Below are 22,830 nucleotides of genomic sequence, written 5' to 3'. Positions count from 1 at the left end.
GATATTTCGGAATTATTGGTCTGAACTCTCTTTTTTATTATATTACACAAAATATCAAGATTAGTTATAAATATGAGAAATGCATTCGATACAACTCTATGATGATATTATGATTCTCATTTGTTACAACCATTATTATCTCGATTCATTATAATTGTTTTTGTTACAACTTAAAACGATATCAAACTATATCAAGGTCTGTGATATCATTGACGATTTTGTGTTAATTGTTTGGCTATGAATGGCTAACTGGCAATAATTTATAGCAAAAAAAAAAAAAATAAAGTGTGTTTTAAAATAATACATATCGTTGTTAAGCCTGTGTTATTCGTTTTTCATCGGGAAACCAGCCAGAGTGCGAGTGGCGGCGCAATTACAGAGCTCGTCAAATCGGTTCACCGCCAATTTCGGCACATTTGCGGGCCCGCACAATTATCTAAATCGCATCATTTAATTTCATAAGCGATTGGCAAGCAGTGTCGATGGACGACGATGGACTCGGTTAATTCGGAAACGTGGAAAATTTGGATTTCCGAGGGAACTTGAATGGCTATTGAATTAAGGCTTTAAAATGTGACCATTTAATGTGGGTTCATGGGGAGCAATTACTTTGAACGTAATATAATATAATATACGTCTTTGTTTGATGATAGTAACTCCATCCAGTCGATCATTAAGCTAAACAGAAAAGTCTGGGACTATCTTGAGTTTGAATCCAGATTTCAAATAAATTTCAGTTATAACTGTTTTGAGTATATTATTAGCTGTTAGAAAATTAAACAACATTTTATCTTTTCCATTCAAAGAACGAGTATCCCAAATCAAAATTAAAAAAAAATCATTTGGAACCATTAGAGAAACGTAACTCAATTACAATTTTGATCCATGAGCGCTGTATTCTTCAGGTCCGCACTACGCTTAACGTTTAAGGGTCGTAGTCCATTTCCTGACACGCGAAAGTCAAATGACAAATACCCAATCCATACCTAAAAGTTAAAACACAATCAATCCTCATAATTTCCATATGACTCGAAAAGCTCACCCAAAGTGCCCGGCAACGATTATGCCGAAAAGCTCTCCTTTGTTTTGCACCATAAGGTTCGCCAAGAACCCATTCATGTTTTGGCCAAATAGTGGAGCAGCATTTCATCGGCGCGCATTCCCGTGGCCTATCATTATAAGCGAATAGTGTTAGATTATTTAATATCAATTTTGAACACACGAATGTTTTCATCTCGTTTCCTCCAACCTTTCCCGGCTAGAAGAAAAAAAAAAAAAAATACGGCCAATGGCCCCTGAACTGCGATCGCATGAATGAACCCCCCACCCCATTATCGATATCCCATCGGCCGAAATGGATGGATGAATTATCTGTGGAGATGGGATGCGGACAGAGTCACTTTTGACGCAAATCGGAGCGGGAGGATCCCACTCTTCCCCAGATGACTCCCCCAACCGCCAAGCCCATTTATCGCCCATCACTACTGACTACTGAGTGCTCGGCGTCATCCCGGGAACTCCGAAGGAAAGAAGCAATTTCGGAAGTGCTGCTTCCTTTCTGGTCCCGGCTTGCAGCAAAATAAGATATCGGCATCGATCAACCGAATCAGCGAGTCAATGAATCGATGATGCACACGAATGGATGAATGGATCGATTCTTTTCGTTACTTTTTTTTTGCGCCTTCGCTCTGCGAGAGTAAGCGGGATGGATCCATGGGCGTGAACTAGGGAGGGTCTGCCCCCCAATAATCGGCATTTCACCCCCTGGAAAAATCGATATCGACATTTCACCCATAATATATATTTCGTCAAATATCATCTAAAGGAGTGCAGATATCGAAATTTTGAGGTGATTTTTTGCCCTTTAGGGTCTTAAAATCACCAAAACAAGCTGAAAAGCATACCAAAATTTTTCAGAGTTCACTAAAATGGGAAAACTGCACCTACGCCCTTTGCGCCACCTCTAAACCTTCACCAAAAATTCTCGTTTTTTCACAGGATGTTATTTTGGGACCGATGATCATTTTCCACTTTGTAAATCCTGACTACGAAAGATTTTTGGAAATAAGCCCCACCCTACAGTGACCCCCCTATGTTGACGTTTGGCCTCCTAGAAAATCACGAAAATAATTGGAAAAACGGCATGTAAACTCCATATTCAATCCACATTTTTAAGGCTTCATTTGTCAGAAGCTGGCTCTTTGCCCAATTGTGACATAATGCCAAAACATATAAGAAGAATACTTAGTAACTAGTGTGGTAGTTATATGTTTAATAATTAATCGAAGAAAATAAAATTTGAAGAGGTGTTGGTCAGGCTTTCTGTCGAAATTGAAAAACTTCTTCCAAGGTTTTATATCTACATGTTTTTGTTTTAATTCCTGAACTAAATTGAGTTCTTAAGTGGATTTTCTAGGGATTATTCAGATTATTAAAATGAAAAGTACGAAGATTTAAAATATTATAAAATTTTATGTTCTCTTTCTGTTTTCGTCTGTTTTCTGTATGCTTTCTGTCTGTTTTCTAGCTATTTTCTGTCCGTTTTATCTCTGTTTCCTTATGTCTATCTATTCTGTTGTTACCTGTATGTTTTCTGTCTGTTTTCTGTCTGTTCTATGTCTGTTTACTCTATCTCTCTGTCTGTATTCTCTATGTTTCTTCCTCGTTTCTGTCTGTTCCCAGCCACCAAATATGTTCACATAACTGAGACTGCAAGCGAATAAAGTGAACACTTATTCGGTAAAAACAAATTGTATAAAATGCACACATTCCCTCTATTCGCACAAATCTGGAGGCCATATACGTACATTTCTGAGAATTTATCATTGTCAATACAACTCCAGACAATTTGATTTGGCGCTCACTATAATTTCATGTATGATTGTGTATTACAGTTTATATGACTTAATTTTTACAAACAAATAAAATAAAAACAAATAAAATAGTACAAGCCGAGCTTCGAACCTCTAACCCTTAGATCGCTAGCCTGATACGCTACCACTATGCCCTACAGTTCTTGATGCAGGACATCGTCTTTAACCCTTCCATTACCAACCCCCCTAAACAAGTGTTGGAAAAAACACGTTTTGAGCTGTAACTTTTTTGTTTTTTTGGTATTTTTAAACCAAATTTTGACACAAGAAGCGCATATCCTTCTAATTTGAGGGCTTGGACAAAATTTTAGGATTGGTCACCTGGTTCCGGAGTTATTCCGGAATCAAAATGGGTGTTTCGAATTGGCCACTTTCGAAAAAGTGAATTTGCAACATGAAATCAGCTGATTTTTTACAATGATTAGCTCTATAACGATGAGGACGGATGTCTACAAGGCCATCATGGTCACTGCATGCGGCGGATCACAATTTCCGGATGTTCCGGGGAACCGGTTCCGGGGCCATTTTTGGAAGCGAGTCAATACTATCATGCGACACATCAAACTTCATGATTTTTTCAAATAAATGCATTCTATGACTGAGCTGCACAGTTCAGAACCCATTTGGTCACTTTGGAACCGGTATCCGGGTTTCCGAGGAACCGGTTCCGGGGTCAATTATTAAAAATCAGTAAACATTGCACATTGGACCGAATCGACAATTTAGCCGGAAAAAAGTGTTATCTCTGTTGTCGTCGAATTTAGACGTTCGATGTCTTCAGAGAAGTTATTCGTAATTGAGTTTTGCATTTTTAAGGAAAAAGTTTAATAAGGTGGCCCATATTTAAGCTAAAATTTTGAATTAAACTTTTTTGTTTGATGAAATTTGTGGTTGCGCTCTTCTGCAAACTTTTAGAAAATATTATTTTGAACAACTTTGTCGAAGACACTTTTGATCTAACTCTTCATTTGAGCTAAGTAAATTGATTTTGAAAGTATTAACTTAGGGTGGACCCAAAAAATCAGTTATTTTGATTTAACTTTTTTGTTTTCAGTTTTACGTGAATGTGGTCTTCAGAAGAGTTGTAGAGGAAGTAAAGATACACGTTTTTGCTGAACATAGCAAGTTTGTAATTCTTGTGATTTTGAAGTTATAAGCAAATTTAAGTGAAAAACTATGAAATCTTTTGATGCCCATAACTCATAGAGTTGGTTCGATAAATTTTTTTTTTAAGTGGCATTCGCCATACAATAGGCAACTTTTGCTGCAAAAACTGCGAGAACGTATTTTTGTAAATTGAGAAAATTCACTTCAAAAATATACTTAAAAAACTCGAAATTCGCTTGTAACTCACAAGATTTTAAAGTTAACAGCGTGCTGTCTTCAGCAAAGTTGTAGAATTTAACTAGATCTATAATTTTTCCATATACCAATTTTAAGATAAATGTGAAACAAAAATATTAGAACTTATAATACATTTTACTATTAGTTAATACAAAATTATTCAAGTAGTAGCAATATTATTGTACTTTTATTCTATCAATAATTTTCCAAACCTGCACACTTTTTGATAACCTTGGCTTCTTCAATAATGTTAGATTGTTCCACAGTTTCCACAGTTCTGTATCCCAGGACACTATTGTATGTATTCAGTCACAATAATGGCAGTCACAATGACGAAACAGTTAAAGTTTCTTATATTGCATTAGCATCATTTTACATTTTGAATTATACGTGAATTATACCACTGAGTACTGATAAAATAATAATAAAATCATAATACCATGCAAAGTTTACAACAGCAAGTATATGAAAGCAACTGCTGATATACTAACTTAATGTTTTATAATAATAAATATAAGGTGACCGACATCTGAATCGTATCATCATTTCTTCATATTTTGCTGCACATTTCTCTTAAAATGGGTGTATGGGAAAGTTGTAGATCTAATGAAATTCTTCAACTTTGCTGAAGATAGTACGCCGTTAACTTTAAAATCTTGTGAGTTACAAGCGAATTTCGAGTTTTTTAAGTGTATCTTTGAAGTGAATTTTCTCAATTTACAAAAAATTCGTTCTCACAATTTTTGCAGCAAAAGTTGCCTATTGTATGGCCTTTCGAATGCCACTTAAAGAAAAATTTTATCGAACCAACTCTATGAGTTATGGGCATCAAAAGATTTCATAGTTTTTCACTTAAATTTGCTTATAACTTCAAAATCACAAGAATTACAAACTTGCGATGTTCAGCAAAAACGTGTATCTTTACTTCCTCTACAACTCTTCTGAAGACCACATTCACGTAAAACTGAAAACAAAAAAATTAAATCAAAATAACTGATTTTTTGGGTCCACCCTAAGTTAATACTTTCAAAATCAATTTACTTAGGTCAAATGAAGAGTTAGATCAAAAGTGTCTTCGACAAAGTTGTTCACAATAATATTTTCTAAAAGTTTGCAGAAGAGCGCAGCCACAAATTTCATCAAACAAAAAAGTTTGAGTCAAAATTTTAGCTTAAATATGGGCCACCCTATTAAACTTTTTCCTTAAAAGATGCAAAACTCAATTACGAATAACTTCTCTGAAGACATCGAACGTCTAAATTCGACGAGAACAAAGATAACACTTTTTTCCGGCTAAATTGTCGATTCGGTCCAATGTGCATTGTTCATACCGTGGCTGGATTGAATAGTGTAGAACTCTTATGGTCACTTTGGAACCGTTATCTGGGTTTCTGGGGAATCGCTTGCGGGATCAAAAGATGAGTTTATACTGTCATACGATACACCAAACATTACAATTTTTTAGGATAGTATATTTCATGAATATTTTGCAATGTTTGGGACCTATGTGGAACCGATATCCGGGTTTCCGAGGAACCGTCTCGAAGGTGAGTAAATATTGTCTGGCGACTTTATGGATGTCTTATATATTTCTTTAATCTTCTATAACTCACTCTTGAGAATTTAAAACGCAAGTTCCAAAGGAAAGTTTCTGGTTCAAGTATCATATAGCTGTTTTTTAAAACTAACACGGTAATGCTTCAAGTGCACGATTTGCCCTTTGAAGGAAGCACCACACTAGACAACAGACTAGTATGCAACGCCCAGTAGCACAGTTAAAATACATTTCTGACGAAAAGTTTTCCGGACCAAAGCAGGAATCAAAGGGGTCATCGAAGGGGTGTGGACCCCTTAACTCGATGCGGCTAAATGCTTGGTAACACTAACCGCTCGGTCACGAAGCCTACAAATTGTTTCGCTTTAGTATTACGAAAGATACTGCATACTGTAGCAATACCGCAAAATTTAAAACTCGTAAAATATTCTAATCAACAGTTTTAGTCGAAAACATGTAACACCTTCCATTGAATTAATTTTAGGTAATTAATTAAGAGAGTTCAGCTGATCATGACATTGTTCGGATTTACTAAAGCCGACTCCCCACATCTCGATATCTCTCCCTATGTAGATGATTTCTTCTGTCCCTTCATTTTGCAAACATTTTCACTCTGCATATCTCGATATCCTCCTTATCTCGATATCTACCTATCTTGATGTGAATTTCATTCCAGATTGTCTGTCCATATGCCGATATGCCCATTGGCCTGGGACACGGTTATATGAAAAATTTACACAGTTCGAACGAAACGTGTAAATTTCTGAGACAAATAATGCACATAATTGGAGCGTGGAATATCATGGATATTTACATGATATGTCATGTAAACTTCAATTATATGTCATGTAATCTAGCAGGATCCTGAGTGATTACATGACATATAACACATTTTTACATGCTTTCAAACTGAAATTTACATGACGTCATGTTTACATCGCATAAATGAAGTTTACAAGACGTGTAATCTTCATTATTTTTTACTGTGTAGATTCTCGCTCCAGTCCACTTTTTGGATTGCGTTGAGGTCCCATAACAACTGTGCAAAATTTCAGCTCGATCGCAGAAACTATATTTAGCGCCAGCCGTTCAAAGTTTGTATGGGATTTACTATGGGAAAACTTACTTTTACAAAGAAAAATCGCCAGAGGTCGCCCATTGACCTCTATAAACATTCTGAACACAGACCTCGATAGGTATTTTTACGATGAAGAATATTGCCGAACACGGTGAAACAATCCGACACTTGTGAAAAAAGTTATTCAATGGAAACCTATTGGCAAGGCGACGTTGATTAACATGTAAAGGAATAACAAAATCGGGCAAAATTTCCGAAAAGACTATGCTTAATAACTTTTATAACAAGCATCGCATTGCTTTGCTGTCTTCGGCAATGTTGTTCATCGTGGAAATACCTATCCTATAAATATACTATCCTAAAAAATTGTAATGTTTGGTGTATCGTATGACAGTATAAACTCATCTTTTGATCCCGCAAACGATTCCCCAGAAACCCAGATAACGGTTCCAAAGTGACCATAAGAGTTCTACACTATTCAATCCAGCCACGGTATGAACAATGTTTACTGATTTTTAATAATTGACCCCGGAACCGGTTCCTCGGACACCCGGATACCGGTTCCAAAGTGACCAAATGGGTTCTGAACTGTGCAGCTCAGTCATAGAATGCAATCATTTGAAAAATCATGAAGTTTGATGTGTCGCATGACAGTGTTCACTGATTTTTAATAATTGACCCCGGAACCGGTTCCTCGGAAACCCGGACACCGGTTCCAAAGTGGCCAAATGGATTCTGAACTATGCAGCTCAGTCATAGAATGCAATTATTTGAAAAATCATGAAGTTTGATGTGTCGCATGATAGTATTGACTCGCTTCCGAAAATGGCCCCGGAACCGGTTCCCCGGATCATCCGGAAATTGTGATCAGCGGCATGCAGTGACCATGATGGCCTTGTAGACATCCGTCCTCATCGTTATAGAGCTTATCATTGTAAAAAATCAGCTGATTTCATATTGCAAATTAACTTTTTCGAAAGTGGCCAATTCGAAACACCCATTTTGATTCCGGAATAACTCCGGAACCAGGTGACCAATCCTAAAATTTTGTCCAAGCCCTCAAACTAGAAGGATATGCGATTCTTGTGTCAAAATTTGGTTTAAAAATACCAAAAAACAAAAAAGTTACAGCCCAAAACGTGTTTTTTCCAACACTTGTTTAGGGGGGTTGGTAATGGAAGGGTTAAGCAAATACAAATGAAACAGTGAAGAGCATTGTTTGTGAATGTTACCGATCTTTATTTTTTTTTTTGGCAAATGACCAAACCAGTGCAACATTGAAGGTTTGCAGTTGGAACGAAGAGCAGCAATTTGTTATAGATATCGTACGAAAATACTGATGCAAAGTGATTTCATTATTTTTCTGTTGAACGGTGATGTTCTTTTAACCGGTTAGTCAATACTTATGTTTCTTTTCTGTTTATGTTGGGTTCTTGCCTTGTATGATTTTATTTCTACATCAGATGAACTCATATGTAATCTCTCATTGATGATTATAATAAAGTCATACCAAGTAAAAAGAAATCGTAATGGAATGGCAGTATGAAGTTACATATTTAGTCAGATTAAATAGGAATTCTATAAGATGCAAATTCAAGTCAGATAAAATCTATGACTTCATTAACGATTTCAATCAATTATGTTTTGCACGAAAATTGTACATTTATACAATTTGAAATGAACATCCTTATATGATCTCTGGTTTGCTGGGTTATCTGCATGTTTTCTATCTGTTTTCTGGGTGTTTTCTCTCTGTTTTCTGTCTGCTTTCTCTTTATTTTCTATACGTTATCTGTGTGTTTTCTGTTAGTTCTCTGTATGTTATCTATCTGTCCTCTTTATGTCTGTTTTCTGGATATTTTCTGTGGGTTTATGTCTGTTGTATGTCTGTTTTCTCTTTGTTTCTCTATGGCTATTTATTCTGTTCGTTATCTGTATGTTTTCTGTCTGTTTCCTGTCAGTCCTTTCTGTGTTCTCTGTCTATTCTTCTTCTTCTTCTTTCTGGCGTTACGTCCCCACTGGGACAAAGCCTGCTTCTCAGCTGTGTTCTTATGAGCACTTCCACAGTTATTAACTGAGAGCTTACTGTGCCAATGACCATTTTTGCATGCGTATATCGTGTGGCAGGTACGAAGATACTCTATGCCCTGGGAAGTCGAGAAAATTTCCAACCCGAAAAGATCCTCGACTGGTGGGATTCGAACCCACGACCCTCAGCTTGGTCTTGCTGAATAGCTGCGCGTTTACCGCTACGGCTATCTGGGCCCTCTGTCTATTCTATGTCTGTTTAATCTCTGTTTTCTCTATGTTTCTGTTTGTTTTCTCTCTGTTTTCTGCCTGCTTTCTCTTTATTTTCTATCTCTTGATGTTGTATGTTTTCTGTTTGTCCTCTGTCTGTCTTCAATCTGTCCTCTTTCTGTTTTCTGTCTGTTATCTGTATGTTTACTGTCTGTTATACTGTCTGTTTCTTGTATGTCTGTTTTCTGTCTGTTTTCTCTTTGTTTCTGTCTTGTTATATCTGGTTTTTGTCTGTTATCTGTCTGTTTGCTCTCTGTTTTCGCTCTGTCTTCTATCTGCTTTCTCTTTGTTTTCTATCTGTTATCTGTATGTTTTCCGTTTGTTTCCCGTCTGTCCGCTTTCTGTCTTCTGTCTGTTTTCTGTCTGTTTTATGTCTGTTTTCTGTTTGTTTTCTGTTTGTACTCTTTATTTTTTCTGTCTTTTTTGTGTCTGTTTTCTCTATCAGCCATTCCACGAAAAACCGATCTGCTGGGTCACCGAATTCCGTGAAAATTTGCTGTTTTGTTGCTTATCCGAAATAAGGATACACGTGTTTTGGATTTTTTGATTAGGGTGACCATTTCCGAAATAGAACGACCAGAAAGATCGCGACGATTTTCAATTTTCTTGGACGAAATGGAAGTTAAAGATTTTGACTTTTCATAAAAATAAAAATAAAAATCACAAAAATTGTTTTTAACCTTCCTGTCGTCGCGTGGTTTGCAACCGTCACATCCACCCCGCTGCTGTTGTGAACGGCAAGCGAGCTTTTTTCACTAGTGTTATACAAAATACGACAGCGCGACGACTGAAGTGTTAACGTGAAAAAATAAATCAAAAATTTACGTTTTTTCGTGTTTTGAAGGCCTTGGGACCAATGGGGCTATTTCTGTTCTCATTTTTTCTTGTAAATTCAGAAAATTTTACGGTTACTGTCCAATTTTTAGCGATGTATGTTTTTTAGTTTTTGAGATATATTAATTTTTAAATAAAAAAATGGTCATTTTTTATTGACACTAAATGTAGGTATCAGCGCATTAGACTTTTTATTTGAAAAAAATCATAACTTTTGAACAGCTAAAAAATTTCTGAAGAACTAGAACTTTTTATATATTTGCATGTAAAAAAAAATTGTTTTCAAGGTTTAATATTTTATTCTGAAAGGTTGAAATCTTAAGCTCTTATTCCATAAAAAAGATTGGAAATCAGTTGAGCAGTTCAAAAGTTATGATTTATTTTTTTAAATAGCAAATATAATGCGCTGAGACCTTCATTGTGTGCCGATAAAAATGATTGTTCCGTAAAATATATCTCAAAAACTAAGAAACATAAATCGCTGAAAATTTGACAGTAAACGTAATTTTTTTTAACTTAAAAAAAATGAAAACGGCACAAGCTTTTTTGGTCTCAAGGCCTTCAAAACACGAAAAAACGGAATTTTTTTTTTACTTTTCATGTAAAAACACATTTTTTTGTGAAATTTTATATTTTTCTTAAAAAGTCAAAATCTTCAGCTTTTTTTTTTCGTCCAAGAAAATTGACAATCGGTCAAGCGGTTAAAAAATGTTATGATTTATTAAAAAATAAAAATTTTACAAAATCGCTTTTTTTCTGGTCATTCTATTTCAGCAATGATCACCCTTATCAAAAAAATCCGAAAACATGTGTGTCCTTGTTTCAAATCAGGAACAAAAGAGCAAATTTTCACGGAATTCGGTGACCCACTGAATCGGTTGTTCATGGAATGGCTGTATGCTTATGTCTGTTTTTTTTTCTATATATCTGTCTGGTTTCTGTCTGCTATCTGTAAGTTTTCTGTCTGTTTTCTCTCTGTTCTCTCTCTGTTTCTCTATGTCTATCTATTTTGTCTGTTATCTGTATATTTTCTGTCTGATTTCTTCCTGTTTTCTCTTTATTTCTCTATGCTAAGTCTGTTTACTCTCTGTTTTCGCTCTGTTTTCTGTCTGTTTCTATCTGTTTTCTGTCAGTTTACTATCTGTTTTCTGTCTGGTTTCTGTCTGTTATCTATTTGTTTCCTGTCTGTTTTCTGTCTGATTTGTGTCCTTTTTCTGTCTAGTTTCTGTCTGTTCTGTCTGCTTTGTCTCTGTTCTGTCTTTGTTATATCTTTTTTCTATGTTTGTTCTGTCTCTGTTCTGTCCCTGGTCCATCTGTTTTGTCTTTTCTGTCTCTGTCCTGTCTCCGTTCTGTTCTGTTTCTGTTCTGTTTCTGTTCTGTTCTGTTTCTGTTCTGTTTCTGTTCTGTTTCTGTTCTGTTTCTGTTCTGTTTCTGTTCTGTTTCTGTTCTGTTTCTGTTCTGTTTCTGTTCTGTTTCTGTTCTGTTCTGTTCTGTTTCTGTTCTGTTTCTGTTCTGTTTCTGTTCTGTTTCTGTTCTGTTTCTGTTCTGTTTCTGTTTCTGTTCTGTTTCTGTTCTGTTTCTGTTCTGTTTCTGTTCTGTTTCTGTTCTGTTTCTGTTCTGTTTCTGTTCTGTGTTCTGTTTCTGTTCTGTTTCTGTTCTGTTTCTGTTCTGTTTCTGTTCTGTTTCTGTTCTGTTTCTGTTCTGTTTCTGTTCTGTTTCTGTTCTGTTCTGTTTCTGTTCTGTTTCTGTTCTGTTTCTGTTCTGTTTCTGTTCTGTTTCTGTTCTGTTTCTGTTCTGTTTCTGTTCTGTTTCTGTTCTGTTTCTGTTCTGTTTCTGTTCTGTTTCTGTTCTGTTTCTGTTCTGTTTCTGTTCTGTTTCTGTTCTGTTTCTGTTCTGTTTCTGTTCTGTTTCTGTTCTGTTTCTGTTCTGTTTCTGTTCTGTTTCTGTTCTGTTTCTGTTCTGTTTCTGTTCTGTTTCTGTTCTGTTTCTGTTCTGTTTCTGTTCTGTTTCTGTTCTGTTTCTGTTCTGTTTCTGTTCTGTTTCTGTTCTGTTTCTGTTCTGTTTCTGTTCTGTTTCTGTTCTGTTTCTGTTCTGTTTCTGTTCTGTTTCTGTTCTGTTTCTGTTCTGTTTCTGTTCTGTTTCTGTTCTGTTTCTGTTCTGTTTCTGTTCTGTTTCTGTTCTGTTTCTGTTCTGTTTCTGTTCTGTTTCTGTTCTGTTTCTGTTCTGTTTCTGTTCTGTTTCTGTTCTGTTTCTGTTCTGTTTCTGTTCTGTTTCTGTTCTGTTTCTGTTCTGTTTCTGTTCTGTTTCTGTTCTGTTTCTGTTCTGTTTCTGTTCTGTTTCTGTTCTGTTTCTGTTCTGTTTCTGTTCTGTTTCTGTTCTGTTTCTGTTCTGTTTCTGTTCTGTTTCTGTTCTGTTTCTGTTCTGTTTCTGTTCTGTTTCTGTTCTGTTTCTGTTCTGTTTCTGTTCTGTTTCTGTTCTGTTTCTGTTCTGTTTCTGTTCTGTTTCTGTTCTGTTTCTGTTCTGTTTCTGTTCTGTTTCTGTTCTGTTTCTGTTCTGTTTCTGTTCTGTTTCTGTTCTGTTTCTGTTCTGTTTCTGTTCTGTTTCTGTTCTGTTTCTGTTCTGTTTCTGTTCTGTTTCTGTTCTGTTTCTGTTCTGTTTCTGTTCTGTTTCTGTTCTGTTTCTGTTCTGTTTCTGTTCTGTTTCTGTTCTGTTTCTGTTCTGTTTCTGTTCTGTTTCTGTTCTGTTTCTGTTCTGTTTCTGTTCTGTTTCTGTTCTGTTTCTGTTCTGTTTCTGTTCTGTTTCTGTTCTGTTTCTGTTCTGTTTCTGTTCTGTTTCTGTTCTGTTTCTGTTCTGTTTCTGTTCTGTTTCTGTTCTGTTTCTGTTCTGTTTCTGTTCTGTTTCTGTTCTGTTTCTGTTCTGTTTCTGTTCTGTTTCTGTTCTGTTTCTGTTCTGTTTCTGTTCTGTTTCTGTTCTGTTTCTGTTCTGTTTCTGTTCTGTTTCTGTTCTGTTTCTGTTCTGTTTCTGTTCTGTTTCTGTTCTGTTTCTGTTCTGTTTCTGTTCTGTTTCTGTTCTGTTTCTGTTCTGTTTCTGTTCTGTTTCTGTTCTGTTTCTGTTCTGTTTCTGTTCTGTTTCTGTTCTGTTTCTGTTCTGTTCTGTTCTGTTTCTGTTCTGTTTCTGTTCTGTTTCTGTTCTGTTTCTGTTCTGTTCTGTTCTGTTTCTGTTCTGTTTCTGTTCTGTTTCTGTTCTGTTTCTGTTCTGTTTCTGTTCTGTTTCTGTTCTGTTATCTGGAATTCTGTATAGTTTTTGTAATGAATCCTTTCAATGTAATCGATACATTCCCAACATTCTATCAGACCCTTTGAATTGAATATCGTTTTATAGATTTCGTGAATTAATTAGCACATTTCTTCCTGAGTTACGTAACACTTGTTATCAATTATAGCAACATTGCAACCATGTTCAGGTTGCAATAAAATTCACGAATTCAATAAACACAATTATTCTGGAAACATCTAGCAGAAACATTATGTCAATTATTCTGAATTTCTCAGAATCTTTGAAGGGGGTCCCCCTAGGTCCGCTTTTCATTCACGCCCATGGATGGATCCAGGAAAATTTAAGCCCGGCAAAGTGCTCCGGGTGGGACGCACTTTTCGGCTTCTGATCTGGCGAATGGCCGGGGTGGCCACCGAAATGGCGAGGGTTACGCGCGGGGGAGAGAGCGCGATTCGACTGTGCGAGTGAGTGAGTGAGTGAGCGAGGCACGTAAAACGGTTCTAAACACCCCAAAAAATCACATCCGCCGTCGTCCATTAAGAGCCAATTTTTTGAGCCATAATTACTCATTTTTGTGCGGCGCGGTTTCGGAACTCACTTATGACTGCCAGAGAAGAGACCGGCTGCCGTTGGATTTCGGGGAAGAGCATGATCGTGTGATTTACTTGCTGCTGAAGAGGTGGTGATGACCACGACTTGGACCTCGGACTTGGACTTTGATCGATGACCGAGTGGAGGAGGGAAGGAAGGAAGAAGACGCGGAGGAGGAGGCAAGATCTCTTCCAGCAAGAAGACCCCATAATTTGAGACCGAGTGCCCGATCCGAATACCGAATCGAAGGGGTCAGGGGCCGGGATGACCGTTTTGGCGGTCAAACCATGGTCACGTCCGATCGAGCTGGAACATCCGAACTGAACTACCGGAGGGGCACAACTAGAGCTGTGAACGAGGGTCTGATGAGGTTTACCGGTCGGTGTGATCTGCCAAACGTATAATTAGGAAGTGGTTCCTACTAGGCGTGCGTGTAAACTGCGGTTCCAGTTGGGAGTGTCCCACCAGGTGGTTAAGTAAAAGCTGTGGGAAAAAATAGAGCTGTCGTAATGTGATGGGTGCACCGGGCTCACCCATAATATGGTATTTTTACAAGATCCACAACGTGTGGGATTTAAACTAGCGATCATTAACGTGGTCTTGTTGAATAGGTCTGCGTTTGTCGCTATGACTATTTGGGCTTAATGTGTTAATATTGCAAATGAAGAAAAATAAAGCTCTAAAGATTCTCTTCTCTAAAATCTGTTTCGCTTTATGAGTGTTTGAAAGTAATTGGAATCAACGTTGCGAAAAAAAAAACATTAAGAGGGAGTCTGGGTGAGACCGTGTAAGCAATTTGATTATGATAAATGTGGAGGATAGAAGCAAAGGGGTGTAAGTGACAAAACCTAGTTTTGAGAAAACGACTTTGAAGTGTTTCCAGCTGTTTTCCATTTCATACAAACTGAATGAGGGTTAAAAACAAACCAACCTTCAACGAGTTGTTTTGATTCTGTACTAAATAATAACAGAATTCACTATTTATATACATTCACATTGGAATGTTATGTCCAATAGGGTGCTAAAGCCCTGTCCCAATTTTAATGCCAAACGCTCAAGTTTAGGCCAAAAACACATGTTTACTCATTTTTTCAGTGTTCTATGTTTTTTTAGATTTTGTCACACCCCTTAGCTTAAACTCAAATTTAGAGTGTATTTTGTTTTCCGTGTCCCTTCCGAAATGTCAAATAGGAACTAAGCGAACGTCAAACATGATCAAAAGCGTCAAATTTCGTATTTGAAACCATTTTTAAAATTAAAGTTTAAATACGATTGGCATAACTTCATTTTGGTTTCTTCATTAGTAACGTACCGAACATTACATTTATATCTTATATCTAGCTATTCTGTGTTAGGAAACACTATCATCCTTTTGATAAAACTAAATTAAGCTTTTATTAACATTTTGTTTACCGTAGCAGTTCAGAATGTTTACAGGTGAGTTGACTTCACCTGTTTATAAATCAAAAAAAAAAACTCTTTCATTCGACTAAACCTAACGCTTACCTGTAACCTGATAGATCGCCTTTTCGTGGTGTGTTACGGGGTAAGATCTACCAATTTGAACCCTAGTCTCATCTTGTTTGTCGGGCTAGGGTAATATGTTTTGGTAATTCCAGGATTCACGGTACAAAGTCCTTGTTACTGGCAACAGTTTCAGAAATTGATTTTTTTTACCAAGCAGATGGTTGAAGACTCGGAGTTGATCAGTCCCGAGACTACACTTGAAGCCAGGATAACAATCATGAGTATTAACTCAACAAGAACTGTTAAGTACTGGCAATTCAAGAATCCACGTGAATTCTTATTACTAAACAAATTATCTAGCTTGATTCGGTTTTGCCGCTTTTTTCTGGGACTAAACTAAAAGCGAAATAAGGATGAAACTAGAGTTCGGTTGCATGTTGCATGGTCAAATATCAGTAGTACCAATTTGGTTCCTCAGAAATTAAATCGATTATGTTTGGTAAGGGGCGCGCCTTCGCTGAGATGTAATTCTCTATGAAGTGTGTAAATAGCGGGACCTTTTCATCACATTCGATTTTTATTAATCTCTGAGGAATCAAAACAAGAACTGTACATAAATCGTTGCTTAATTACCTATCAATGGAAATCTAGTAATGCGACATGCACTATACACTAAGGATACGGATAATGTCACAATAGATCTAAATAATGGTCACAGTGGCGAATCCGAACAGAGAAAAAAAAAATAACCTAATCTCACCTAAATTAATAATGCATTAATAGTGGCAATAGAAGATTGCAACAATTTTCGTATGCAATTATACATAGTTTTATTCGTCGTTTGTTCCAATGTTTCAAGATTGGATATTTGCAGCCCTGTCGTCGTAAAATATGAGCTTCTTAGTCGTCCCTTTTTAAGGGGGGCGTTACTATAGCCCAGAGGGCGCTTCTATTCCCAGACGTTAATGATGTCGTCATAGCAAATAGCACAAATATTTTAATATATAGAGATTAACTGTGATGGAGGTTATGTTGCTATGGGCTCTCAACTTTCAGTCAATACAGATCATGAACGGAAATCCAAAAACTAACATTTTAATATATAAATATTACAAATATCACAAATACTTTAATACACATTCTTGACAAACGAAAACCAATATGCTTTTGCACGTATTTAGTTTGTGTTCGTTCCACTTCTATTAAAATATGGAACATTATTTAGTGGAAAAGTTTGCTAATGTAATAAGTGAAAGTTATGTTGTCCTTGTATCAATTGAATCTACCATAACAATGCCTTACATACTACTGTATATGCTATGCGACTATTTCCTAGAGTCTAACAACTAAGACTATTACGATGTACCCTTTTAAATAAAATCTCAATCAATGAAATAAACTCAGTCTTTTAGAACATACCTCTGTAAAACGAATCATCTAGTGCCAATCCAAAAACCTCACCGACCATTTATTTGCAAACGTTTTTGTGCTTGCCTCAAATTTCAAATTTATTCTTATGTTTGGCATTTCGCTTTTAAAACAATATATTGTTATTGCAATTCGCCTTAAAAAAATGTGAAATATTTAAGCAAATTGATGTAACAGTTTTTAAGTAAAGACCATTTATGTTTCTGGTATCATTCTGCCCGCTCTTCAAAAGTCAAAAGCATAATTTTGACAATACAACTGTATAATTGTATAATTTTTTTATTACTTGATATTGTATTGATTTTTGTTTGATAAATTGACTAAAAACAAAAAGGCATTGTACAAAATATGATGTTTGCATTGAATTATAATTTCGTTCATTCGGTAAATATTATTGGACAGTTTTTGCAGCTGCTCTAACTCAGTTTATTTAAGCTTTTTGATGTTGATCTCAGAATTCAAAACGAAGCGCTAACGGTGAAACACGTTTTTCTGATAAGATTTTGGATGGAGCCAAATTCAAAATGCTCGCAAAAATTATTTTAAATTAGACTACATGTTTGCTCCATGCGAGGCCTCTAAGATTGTATTGTGTTTCAAGGAATATATGAGAAGAAAGATACGTGAAAAAATACATAGAATTTATAAAAAAAACTGAGTCTTTAGCAAAGTGTCAGGCTAAGGTCCAGCAATTTGAGTTTACCAAAACACTTTTCTATTTTTATAAAAATCAAGCGAACTATGACGCAAACTGTAATTCTAATTATGTATGCCGATGGTAACCGCCTTTCAGTGATAATTACTCAACCATAACTCGAAACATTTTTTTTAACGAAATATTAAGCGTATTCTCAGTCACGTCAGACTTGGAAAATTTGTAGGCTTGACTAGAATGCAAAGAAAAGATTTAAAGTTAAACATAAATAAATCAATACTTAAGATTAGATGTTTCAAATGTTTAATAATGTTTGAGCGTAAAGTAATATATGAATCATACATATAGAAATATATGATATATTTTTCTTTAAAAATGAATCAAATAATTAAGTTTACAAAGATTTTTTTGAGTATTCTATAAGCAGGACATATAGAACGTTTGAACTGTTTTTTACTTAAAGATTATCAGCCAAATTCATGGCTTAAATTAGAAATAAAATATCGCTCTTGAGGTAATATCAATATGAAAAAGTCAACATCTTCTCTGGATTTCAATATATTTTGCTATGGTTTTATCTTTTGTAGTTTTACGTTAGATATATTAGTGAATCTTGGAATTGCCAAGTTTCAATTATAGGAGGGTTTCAAACAAATTTCATCAAATTTACAAACACGAAAATGCTGCTCTTAGCTCTTGGTGCATACTTGATTACGAAAGTTTATCACTATCACATGAAAATTATTGGTCCAAAATAAACTGTCTTAAGAACATATAAGTTGAAGATTTTTTCAGCTTTAAACTTTAACATATTTCATCAAACTCCGAGAGTTGTCTTGGGCCCCTTAATGATCACGTGCTTTTATCGAAGGATCGTTCGTGATAGTTTTCCAACAATTTCTTTGATAATACTAAATATTAAGGATCAAGCGCATACACCCCTGTAGGCAAATGCTTTCATCAACTACTTTCCACCGGACTGGCAACGATTCTCCGAATACTACCACAAAGGGAAACTGTAGTACCGTAAAACGGGGTAACTTTGATAGTTTTTTCGAAGAAAACTTGAATATTTATGCGTGCTGTATCAAAAATATACAATTTATATTTTTAAAACAAGTACTGACATCCTAGCTATTGATTGCACTTGATAGATTGCCAAAATATTTATTCTGAATAAATATATAATTATAAATATAATCGAAAGTCGGTTTTCTGTTTTGGGGTAACTTTGATAGTCGAACAAAATTGAATGAATTATGGAACATTTATAGGGCGTTACATACCTCTAGGCTTTTTACGCTATATGGAACTTTCTGACTAAGATTACAAAAATGGTCCCAATTTGTAAAAATGGTTTTCGCTAAGAGATTTGGGACCGAATTCATGTTCTACTATAACTAGGCTGTCATGGACAAGTGACGAACTCATTATGACTTTATCAAATAGTGATCGTAGAACAGATTGTTTGTAAGCGTTGCAAAAATGCTAAAATCTTGTGAATTTTTAATATATGCATATAAACCCTTAAATGCACTTGATTCCAACGAAAATAGCTTTGACATGAAGTGTCATACTAATACTTTTTATTTTTGCATTCGTTTTTCTTAACTGATTAACAGAAACTTCGTTATTTCGTTTAATATGTTGTGGATCTCGCACTATCAAAGTTACCCGTATTATCAAAGTTACCCCGTTTTACGGTACCTATATGGACTTATCAATACGGCAAACTGTCAAGGAGATGAGATGTCAATGAATTAGAGTAACGATGCGTGAACAAAGACAAATTGGCACAATTCTTTAATCTAAAACAAACTTATGTCTAAAGTTAGTAAAATCTTATTCTATTGTTAGTTAATGATAAAAGTTAATGAGCTATCTTCTATTAGTACGGTAAGAGTGAGTTGAGCATACTGAATTTCTATTCTAAACTACTTATCTATTAGCTTAACCTAAACGAACGGCGAGCAATTTATTACGGCAGTTAAATCTAAAATTACATAAATAATTAGTTGATGAGTGATTTGTACATTATAATTGAATCAACCATACAAGATATAAACTTAAAATTTACTTCAGGTATCCATGCAACAATAACCGTCAGAGTATCAATTGTTGTCTGACTCCGAGCGCGTAGTAAACGTTAGTAAAATTTGTAGATGCATTGCTTTATGGAAATTCTTTATTATATAGCTACTCTACTCTCATCCAGGAATTTTATAACCGCCCCGACATTGAACTCAAATAAATGGTTTATAAAACTGGAATCTGCTTTTTGTTGGCTCACCATACCAACAACTACCGAAATGCTAAACATTACATATACTTTGCAATTGGATTAAATCGACAAATTAATATGAAGTTTCCGAAAGAGGTGCGCGTAGCGAAAAAGGACCACGTGATTATTGAGCTGAAATCGAAACGCGCCCTAACTAGAGATCAGGGAGTCGTGAGTTCAATTCTCACTGAGAAGACGTGTAACTTTTTCGAAAAACATAACATCAATTTGTTCATTTAATCCAATTGCAAAGTATATGTAATGTTTAGCGTTTCGGTAGTTGTGAAACTTCCACTCGGCTGGTTAGCCGTAAACCACGATTCATAATTAAAAACAAGTAAATGCTTTTTATCGTAATATCCATTGAATTATGGGGTTGTGCTACTTTGCCTTAAATATTAATTCCCCAAATATCGTTTCATCGAACGTCAGTCCCTTCAATGTCTATTCTCCGAATATCACGTTTCACAATTTCCTACATTTCAGAACGGACCAGTCATCTGCTACGCACCATGTCACTGATAATTATTCTTGCACCTTCATGAACTGCATCATTTCTCGAAGAAGCAGGTCATTCGGAAAATGGGATTCGATGAAAAGGGTTATTCGGGAAACTGTCATTCACGGAAACGACATTCGAGGAAAGCACAATCGTTTGATAAATAGGATGGAAAAATAAAATGAGATAAAATATAGACATAATAAACAACATATAAAATGGAAAGAACTTACCAATATAATAAATACATTGCTCGGCATACCCAAGACGCTAATCAACATTGATCCTGATTACATTGCTCGTTCCCGCAAGAGCAGTTAGCGCAACTAAAGGACCAAATACTACTCTTCACTTGGTATACGTTAGTTAAGGTCACAAAAAAAACAAAATTTAATTGGTTTTCGACAGGGCGTTAAAGATGCAGTTGATCTACGTAAAACAAAGTTTAATCACTTCAAGGCATTGATATATACTAAAAAAATTGACTGATTTTTCATCACTGATCATCACTTATCATCATTGACCTACATAAGATAAGCGTAGTGTTTGATCCTTCGACCTTGACGCTTGCTCCTGCGGGGGTGGGCGATGAGGGCAGGATCAAACATGTCGCACGTCGGTAGTAGAGTAGTGAAAAAGTGCGCGGTCCGTTAGTAGTGTGTGATCTAGTGATCGTGTCACTTGCTCCTGCGTGGACGTCCAATACTTACTTACTTACTTATTTGGCTTTACATCAATTATCTTGATAAAGCCTCGCCAACAATATTTCGCCAATTCCCTCGGTTCATGGCCGCTTCTCTCCATCCTCGACTGTGACCCACGCTCTCCAGGTCCTGGTGTACCTGGTCAATCCACCTAGCTCGCTGCGCCCCACGCCTTCTTGTTCCGACCGGATTCGTGGCGAACACCATCTTTACAGGGTTGTTGTCCGGCATTCTTGCAACATGCCCTGCCCAGCGTATCCTTCCAGCTTTAGCTACCTTCACGATACTGGGTTCGCCGTAGAGTTGAGCGAGCTCGTGGTTCATCCTTCGCCGCCACACGCCGTTCTCCTGCACGCCGCCGAAGATCGTCCTTAGCACTCGGCGTTCGAAAACCCCAAGAGCTTGCAAGTTCTCCTCGAGCATAGTCCACGCCTCATGCCCATAGAGGACTACCGGTCTTATGAGCGTTTTGTACATCGTGCATTTGGTGCGGGGGTGAATCTTTCTTGACCGCAGTTTCTTCTGGAGCCCATAGTAGGCACGACTTCCGCTGATGATGCGCCTTCGTATTTCCCGACTAACATTGTTGTCAGCCGTCAACAAGGATCCGAGGTAGACGAACTCGTCCACCACCTCGAAGGTATCCCCGTCTATCGTAACACTGCTTCCTAGGCGGGTCCTGTCGCGCTCAGTTCCGCCAACCAGCATGTACTTTGTTTTCGACGCATTCACCATTAGCCCGACTCTTGTTGCTTCGCGTTTCAGGCGGGTGAACAAATCTGCCACCGTTTCAAATTTTCTCCCAATAATATCCATGTCGTCCGCGAAGCAAACAAATTGTCCGGATCTCGTGAAAATCGTGCCTCGACTGTTAAGTCCGGCTCTCCGCATGACACCTTCAAGCGCAATATTGAACAACAGGCACGAAAGTCCGTCGCCCTGTCGTAGTCCCCGCCGAGACTCGAACGAACTGGAGTGTTCGCCCGAGATCTTCACGCAGTTTTGCACACCGTCCATCGTTGCTCTGATCAATCTTGTGAGCTTCCCGGGAAAGCTGTTCTCGTCCATGATTTTCCATAGCTCTATGCGGTCGATACTATCGTATGCCGCCTTAAAATCGATGAACAAATGGTGCGTAGGGACCTGGTACTCACGGCATTTCTGGAGGATTTGCCGCACGGAAAAGATCTGGTCCGTTGTCGAGCGGCCATTGATGAAACCTGCTTGATAACTTCCCACGAACTCGTTTGCTATAGATGATAGACGATGGAAGAGAATCTGGGATAGCACTTTGTAGGCGGCGTTTAGGATGGTGATTGCACGATAATTTTCACACTCCAGTTTGTCGCCCTTTTTGTAGATAGGGCATATAACGCCTTGCTTCCACTCCTCCGGTAGCTGTTCCGTTTCCCAGATTCTGACTATCAGCCGATGCAGACAAGCGGCCAACCTGTCCGGGCCCATCTTGATGAGTTCGGCTCCGATACCATCCTTGCCAGCGGCTTTGTTGTTCTTGAGCTGTTGAATGGCATCCTTAACTTCCCCCATCGTGGGAGCTGGTTGATTTCCGCTGTCCGCTGTGCTGACGTAGCCATCGCCTTCGCTGTCCTGACCTTCTGTGCCTGTGTTCTCTGCGCCATTCAGGTGTTCATCGTAGTGCTGCTTCCACCTTTCGATCACCTCGCGTCCGTCCGTCAAGATGCTCCCATCCTTATCCCGGCACATCTCAGCTCGCGGCACGAAGCCTTTGCGGGATGTGTTGAGCTTCTGATAGAACTTCCGCGTTTCTCGAGAACGGTACAGCAACTCCATCTCTTGGCATGCCACCTCTTCCAGGCGGCGCTTTTTGTCCTGGAATAGGCGGGTTTGCTGTTTCCGCTTCAGTCTGTATCGTTCCACGTTTTGCCGCGTACCATGCTGCAGCATTGCAGCCCGCGCTGCATTCTT

The sequence above is a fragment of the Aedes aegypti genome, chromosome 3 (genome assembly GCF_002204515.2).
Source record: "Aedes aegypti strain LVP_AGWG chromosome 3, AaegL5.0 Primary Assembly, whole genome shotgun sequence".
Lineage (NCBI taxonomy): Eukaryota > Metazoa > Arthropoda > Insecta > Diptera > Culicidae > Aedes > Aedes aegypti.
The sequence above is the reverse complement of the archived record's forward strand: the minus strand, read 5'-3'. Positions refer to the sequence as shown.